An 8,304-nucleotide genomic window follows, 5' to 3' on the forward strand; every position below is an offset into this window, starting at 1 on the left:
GTTTTACTGAGTGATGACATTGACATCTAACCGGTGCTGTAGAGGTGGGGGTTAAGGGACAGGAGTGGTCCACTGTGTTATAGCTCTACCAATCACAGTAGACTCTGAGTCACACCAGGGGCTTCTTGCAGTGTCTGCTACTGCCTAGCAAAGTATATTGGATAGTTTATTTTAGTCATTAAAATGTGCATAGCGCAAGTGATAAATCCTGAATAAAATGTGTGGATTTTTCTGTGTCAGAAGAGATCCGGCAACAAGGCATCAATAGAATCTATTTATTGCAAAGCTACAGATTCTCAGATATTGACAGGCATTGGTTTTGAAAAGCATTTGATGGCAGCAGCCAGGTAAACAAAACCAAAGACTGCTAACAGGGCTATTAAATCATTGTCATTTGTGTGAACTATCCCTTTAAGCACATCATTTGAGGAAAATAAAACAGGCAGTGCAATTGTAGATATTAAAAGTATACAATGATTGTGTACTTTCTCCAATAATTCATTGTGGATAAATTAACTGTTTATGCCCTTGTCTCTTAATATTTGAATACATTTATACAGTTCTGTGATCTCCTTTTGCATTTTCTTTTTCCTGCTTTATCCTGGTCCTTTCATCCTTCTCTCGCTGTCTATTGTGTTCTATTAATTTTAGTCTTTGGTTCTCAAGCTCCTGTCTTCGTTTTTCTTCCATCTTTTTTTCTGTTTCCATTCTCACTTTCTCAGCAAGGAGTTGCTTGTTTTCCTCTTCAGTCCTCCTCTTTTCCTCCTCCACTTTCTGTTTTTCAGTTTTGGCTTGATCGAGGTCTCTCTCTGCCTTATCCGCTCGATCTTTTGACCAGTCTCCACCCATTCGCTTGTTGGTCTCTGACTTTCTTAGAGATGATATGAAAATAACAACAAAAATAGACAGTGAATGCTTTTGCTCGCAAAGCAGTAATTTTGTACTGTCTGATTTGTGAGTTGACCTTCGTGCCCGCTCCCATCCCCTACTATTCTGTATTTCTTTTGACTCATTTGAATACAGTCAGACCAGAAAAGCCACATCCCAGAAGGGCAGATAAGCGGCAACCCTGATTAGAAGCACCTGCTGCTCATCTGTTTCCTTACAGATGTTGTCACTACACACTGAAGGCTGTAAAGCCGCCACATCTGTGTGCGCTATCCCTGATGCAGTGAAAATTACTAAAAACATAGAATAATGAAGAAAGATTTATGCGACAACTTACACCAGCGGGTTTTACGCACCAGCCAAGCCTCTGGGAGAGCGCGATGGTTCTCTTTTGTTCAATAAAGCATACACATTATTACAGCTATTGTCCGGGATTGGTACATACATATTTAAAAAATATATATAATTACATTTAAATTAATGACACAGTATAACCAGCAATTTGAAGAATACAACTTATAAATACGTCATGAGCTTACGATTGTTTATTTTGGGTTCTAATGGGGAAAAATACACTTATTTTACTCCATTGTTTATAAATATAAAAAAGCTATGTATAGATTCAAAAGATGGTTAAAACTATAATGCAGATGTCATGGACTGTCAGTCCTGGCATCTGGAGCACATTCTTGAATTTGAGAGGGGTTACATTTCCCTAGCCCCATCCCTCAGCTGCGGACCACAATAAGTGGTGGGACGGACAATGTTATTTCTCAACTATCAATTCAAGTAACAATTAAAGCTACAATTAAAACTACATTTGGTGAAACAGCGCCTTTGATATTGTTTTAGTGATGAAACGCAGGAGACAAGTTGTGTCAGATGGAAGAAAGGTGTTCTTCCTTTGAAGTAACTTCGTTGTTGTAATATTCCAAACGGACGTGCCAGTTTCACCAAATGCGGATTGTAGCTTTAATGATTGGACAGTAAAGGTTTTGCTTAGCAACCATTTAGGCTTATCGAAATGAAATAAGGGTTAGTAGCCTACCTTAAATCAACGAAGCTTTCCGATGGATGTCAACCAGACAGAAATCACAAGTAGATGTACAAAATAGAAGCCAAGTAGAGCCCATAGGTCGGGATGTATCTCTACCAAGATGTAGACCGGGAGTGACACCCTGTTTTATAGACCAAATCACAGAGTTTCTAAACCCAGAGGTGCAACATCACGAGACTTCCAGGAACGCTTGTGAAACAGACTGAACAGAACATGCCGGGATTTGGTGCTTGAGAAGTCAATGAGAGAAGTGAAAATATCTTCCTTAGTTGTTCATTTTCACAAAATCAAAAGGAAAAATCTAGATTCGAGACAATTTCTTAAGTAGTTGAACATGTTATTTCACCAATCTCGTGAAAGTAATAAACTGACACGTTTTAATTTTAGTCAAAAACAAGTTTATATCGAAGGACTACCTTTGATTTTCCTGCTTGCACATGCGCAATTCGGCGCAAGATGACCATTAGACCCGATGACTTGCTTCTACGCCTGAGCTTTGACAGCCAACGTCGCCATGACATCACCTACAAGTGTAGTCGCGGATTTGAATAGGATAATCATTTTTAGCTTATCTTCATACTGTATTGTCTTTGACCAAATCTCTCTTTCTTGTAATATATGTGACCACCCCACCCAAACACTCTTCTTGTAAATCACATGACTAAAGGTAAGCCTCTGACTGCAGTCCGAATTCAAAGGGTGCATTCCAAACATGTAAAAAACACCCTCTCCCCTCAAATTAAGTGGACACTTCAAATCAAATCAAATGTATTTGTCACATACACGTGTTTAGCATATGTTATTGCTGGTGTAGCGAAATGGGTTGTTTTTACAGGGTCAGCCATAGTAGTACGGTGCCCCTGGAGCAAATAAAGGTTAAGTTCCTTGCTCAAGGGCACATCGACCGATTTTTCACCTGGTCGGCTTGATTATTCAAACCATCAACCGCTCGGTTACTGGCCCAACGGTCTAACCGCTAGGCTACCTGCCGCCCTGATGACATATCATGACGAATGATGAGTTGACACTTGCAGGGCAAGGGGCGAGGGAAGAATGAATACATTTTAAATGGACCCCGCCCTTGCCCAGAAATGTGTCACTAGTTCGTCCCACGGTTGTGTTTTCTGTCATCATGGAACCACCGGTAGCTGTTGTGTGTGCCTTATATGCGACACAGTGAATGATGATTGCATTTCATGTTTTGGCTAGAAGACAACACATCCGCAGATATCGAATGCTAGCCATCGGAGGATATCAGGTAAATCGAAAACTACAATGTATAAATGTGATGCCAGGACAAGTTGTATGCTCTAGCTAACGTTTCCAAAAGCTAACCAGACAAAAACATCATTACTTTTCCGATATGTGCTTGTGCTGTCGTGAATTAGTAGCACAATTTCTAACTTATTTACATTCATTTTTACTTATACTTGTATTTTGACCTCTCCATTTTGATGTTGGTTTCACGTTTTGGCTGCCTTTTCTTAGCGGATGATTAATCATCACAAATTTAATAGTGGCTACTCCATCACTCGAGGTGCTAAGTGGTTTTTAGAGGGCGTATACCTCTCCACGTGCATATTGTCACTTCTCCGCACGTTCCTGCTGTGTCAGAGGTGAACTGGACTGCTGTACCTAATTATTCTATATCGACATTATCGAAAATGAATCTAAACGTTTTTATATCGTTATTGAGGGATATTGATTTATCGCCCAGCCCTAGCCTACATCATATCAAATTCAAAAATGAAGAAAAATTACAGAAACAGAGCATCACTTAACCTGTTGTGGTATAGGGGGCAGTATTTTCACGGCCGGATAAAAAACGTACCCAATTTAATCTGGTTACTACTCCTGCCCAGAAACTAGAATATGCATATAATTAGTAGATTTTGATAGAAAACACTCTAAAGTTTCTAAAACTGTTTGAATGGTGTCTGTGAGTATAACAGAACTCATATTGTAGGCCAAAACCTGAGAAGATTCCATACAGGAAGTGCCCTGTCTGACAATTTGTTGTCCTTCTGTTGCATCTCTATCGAAAATACAGCATCTGTGCTGTAACGTGACACTTTCTAAGGCTTCCATTGGCTCTCTGAAGCCGCCAGAAAGTGGAATGGTGTGTCTGCTGTCTCTGGGCAAAGTACAGCAGCTCTGTTTGTGAGTGGTCAGCCTGGGGACAGTGAGACTGAGATGCGCATTCACGAGACTACTCCATTTTTTTCTCAATTTTTTTCTTTCAGCCTTTGAATGAATACAACGTTGCCCGGTTGGAATATTATCGCTATTTTACGAGAAAAGTTGCATAAAAATTGATTTTAAACAGCGTTTGACACGCTTTTAATGGAATATCTTGAATTTTTTTTGTCACGAAATGCGCTCGCGCGTCACTGTTTGGATAGTTACCTGAACGCACGAACAAAACGGCGGTATTTGGATATAACTATGAATTATTTGGAACCAAAACAACATTTGTTGTTGAAGTAGAAGTCCTGGGAGTGCATTCTGATGAAGAACAGCAAAGGTAATCCAATTTTTCTAATAGTAATTCTGAGTTTAGGTTGTCCCAAACTTGGTGGGTGTGAAATTAGCTAGCCGTGATGGCCAAGCTATCTACTCAGAATATTGCAAAATGTGCTTTCGCCGAAAAGCTATTTTAAAATCGGACATAGCGATTGCATAAAGGAGTTCTGTGTCTATAATTCTTAAAATAATTGTTATGTATTTTGTGAACGTTTATCGTGAGTAATGTAGTAAATTCACCGGAAGTTTTCAGTGGGTATGCTAGTTCTGAACATCACATGCTAATGTAAAAAGCTGTTTTTTGATATAAATATGAACTTGATTGAACAAAACATGCATGTATTGTATAACATAATGTCCTAGGAGTGTCATCTGATGAAGATCATCAAAAGTTAGTGCTGCATTTAGCTGTGGTTTGGGTTTATGTGACATACAGTATATGCTTGCTTGGAAAATGGCTGTGTGATTATTTGTGTCTATGTACTCTCCTAACATAATCTAATGTTTCGCTTTCGCTGTAAAGCCTTTTGGAAATAGGACAACGTTGTTCGATTCAGGAGAAGTGTATCTATAAAATGGTGTAAAATAGTCCTATGTTTGAGAACTTTGAATTATGACATTTTGTGGTTTTAAATTTGGCGCTCTGATTTGTCACTGGCTGTTGAATAGTCTGGGACGATTTCGTCCCACCTCCCCTAGAGAGGTTAAAAGGGGAATGGAAACACTTCAGGATGTACAGTTGAAGTTGGAAGTTTACATACACTTATGTTGGAGTCATTAAAACTAGTTTTTCAACCACTCCACACATTTCTTGTTATCAAACTATAGTTTTGGAAAGTCGTTTAGGACATCTACTTTGTGCATGACACAAGTAATCTTTCCAACAATTGTTAACAGACAGATTATTTCACTTATAATTCACTGTATCACAATTCCAGTGGGTCAGAAGATTACATACACTAAGTTGACTGTGCCTTTAGTCGGCTTGGAAAATTCCAGAAAATGATGTCATGGCTTTAGAAGCTTCTGATAGGCTAATTGACATCATTTGAGCCAATTGGAGGTGTACCTGTGGATGTATTTCAAGGCCTACCTTCAAATGCAGTGCCTCTTTGCTTGACATCATGGGAAAAATCTAAAGAAATCAGCCAAGACCTCAGACAAATATTGTAGACCTCCACAAGTCTGGTTCATCCTTTGGAGCAATTTCCAAACACCTGAAGGTACCACGTCCATCTGTACAAACAATAGTACGCAAGTATAAACACCATGGGACCATGCAGCCGTCATACCGCTCAGGAAGGAGACGCGTTCTGTCTCCTAGAGATGAATGTACTTTGGTGCGAAAAGTGCGAATCAATCCCAGAACAACAGCAAAGGACCTTGTGAAGATGCTGGAGGAAACAGGTACAAAAGTATTTCTATCCACAGTTAAACGAGTCCTATATCGACATAACCTGAAAGGCCGCTCTGCAAGGAAGAAGCCACTGTTCCAAAACCGCCATAAAAAGCCAGACTATGGTTTGCGACTGCACATGGGGACAAAGATTGTACTTTTTGGAGAAATGTCCCCTGGTCTGACAAAACAAAAATAGAACTGTTTGGCCATAATGACCATCGTTATGTTTGGAGGAAAAAGGGGGAGGCTTGCAAGCCGAAGAACACCATCCCAACCGTGAAGCATGGAGGTGGTAGCATCATGTTGTGGGGGTGCTTTGCTGCGGGAGGGACTGGTGCACTTCACAAAATAGATGGCATCTTGAGGATGGAAAATTATGTGGATATATTGAAGCAACATCTCAAGACATCAGTCAGGAAGTTAAAGCTTGGTCACAAATGGGTCTTCCAAATGGACAATAACCACAAGCATACTTCCAAAGTTATGGTAAAATTGCTTAAGGACATCAAAGTCAAGGTATTGGAGTGGCCATCACAAAGCCCTGACCTCAATCCGATAGAAAATTTGTGGGCAGAACTGAAAAAGCGTGTGCGAGCAAGGAGGCCTACAAACCTGACTCAGATACACCAGCTCTGTCAGGAGGAATTCACCCAACTTATTGTGGGAAGCTTGTGGAAGGCTACACAAAACGTTTGACCCAAGTTAAACATTTAAAGGCAATGCTACCAAATATTAATTGAGTGTATGTTGTCATTGTCTCCGACCGTGGCCCCCAATTCACATCACGAGTATGGAGGACCTTTGTGGAGAAGCTCGGGGTCACGGTCAGCCTCACTTCCGGGTACCGGCCTCAGTCAAACGGGCAGGTGGAGAGTTTGAACCAGGAGCTCGTGAGGTTCCTGAGGATTCACTGTCAGGACCGGCAGGATGAGTGGGCACGATTTCTTCCATGGGCAGAGTACGCCCAGAACTCACTACGTCACTTCTCCACTGGGTTGACCCCCTTCCAGTGGGTTTTGGGATTTCAGCCGGCTCTGGCTCCGTGGATCCCGGGCCAGACTGAAGCTCCTGCGAAAGATGAGTGGTTTCGGCGCGCAGAAGAAGTGTGGAGCGATGCTCACGTAAGACTCCATCATCCCGCTCCAGAGTACAGGCCTCGGTGTAACGCTCATTCCTTTGACGATAAATGATGCAGAATAATGTATCCACGCTTTTGTCACTTCTAGATTAGTCGACTGCAATGCTCTACTTTCCGGCTACCCGGATGAAGCACTAAATAAACTTCAGTTAGTGCTAAACACGGCTGCTAGAATCTTGACTAGAACAAAAAAAAATGTATCATATTACTCCAGTGCTAGCCTCTACACTGGCTTCCTGATTAGGCTAGGGATGATTTCAAGGTTTTACTGCTAACCTACAAAGCATGACATGGGCTTGCTCCTATCTATCTTTCTGATTTGGTCCTGCCATACATACCTACACGTATGCTACGGTCACAAGATGCAGGCCTCCTTATTGTCCCTAGAATTTCTAAGCAAACAGCAGGAGGCAGGGCTTTCTCCTATAGAGCTCTATTTTTAAGGAATGGTCTGCCTACCCATGTGAGAGATGCAGACTCGGTCTCAACCTTTAAGTCTTTATTGAAGACTCATCTCTTCAGTAGGTCCTATGATTGAGTGTAGTCTGGCCCAGGGGTGTGAGGTGAACGGAAAGGCACTGGAGCGACGAACCACCCTTGCTGTCTCTGCCTGGCCGGTTCCCCGCTCTCTGCCTCTAACCCTATTACGGGGACTGAGTCGCTGGCTTACTGGTGCTCTTTCATGTCGTCCCTAGGAGGGGTGCATCACTTGAGTGGGTTGAGTCACTGACGTGATCTTCCTGTCCTGGTTGGCACCCACCTCGGGTTCGTGCCGTGGGGGAGATCTTCATGGGCTATACTCGGCCTTGTCTCAGGGTAGTAAGTTGGTGGTTTGAAGATATCCCTCTAGTGGTGTGGGGGCTGTGCATTGGCAAAGTGGGTGGGGTTATATCCTGCCTGGTTGGCCCAGTCCGGGGGTATAGTCAGATGGGGCCACAGTGTCTCCCGACCCCTCCTGTCTCAGCCTCCAGTAATTATGCTGCAATAGTTTGTGTCGGGGGCTAGGGTCAGTCTGTTATATCTGGAGTATTTCTCCTGTTTTATCCGGTGTTCTGTGTGAATTTAAGTATGCTCCCTCTAATTCTATCTCTCTCTTTCTCTTTCTCTTCTCTTGGAGGACCTGAGCCCTAGGACCATTCCTCAGGACTATCTGGCCTGATGACTCCTTGCTGTCCCCAGTCCATCTGGTCGTGCTGCTGCTCCAGTTTCAACTTTTCTGCCTGCGGCTATGGAACCCTGACCTGTTCACCAGACGTGCTACCATGTCCTGGAACTGCTGTTTCAGCTCTGTCTCTCTAC

General features: G+C 42.3%; 1 long non-coding RNA gene across 1 annotated transcript; it reads right to left on the bottom strand.

Moving 5' to 3' along the window:
- Positions 1-259: 259 nt before the first annotated feature.
- On the bottom strand, positions 260-2,078 carry LOC145878560 (uncharacterized). The gene is made up of 2 exons (XR_014392000.1): positions 1,937-2,078; positions 260-871 (listed from the first exon to the last, which is right to left on the bottom strand). It is a non-coding gene; the product is annotated as an uncharacterized LOC145878560 (long non-coding RNA).
- Between the last annotated feature and the right edge of the window lie 6,226 nt (positions 2,079-8,304).

Source organism: Salmo salar, chromosome 04 (assembly GCF_965601325.2).
Source record: "Salmo salar chromosome 04, fSalSal1, whole genome shotgun sequence".
Classification (NCBI taxonomy): domain Eukaryota; kingdom Metazoa; phylum Chordata; class Actinopteri; order Salmoniformes; family Salmonidae; genus Salmo; species Salmo salar.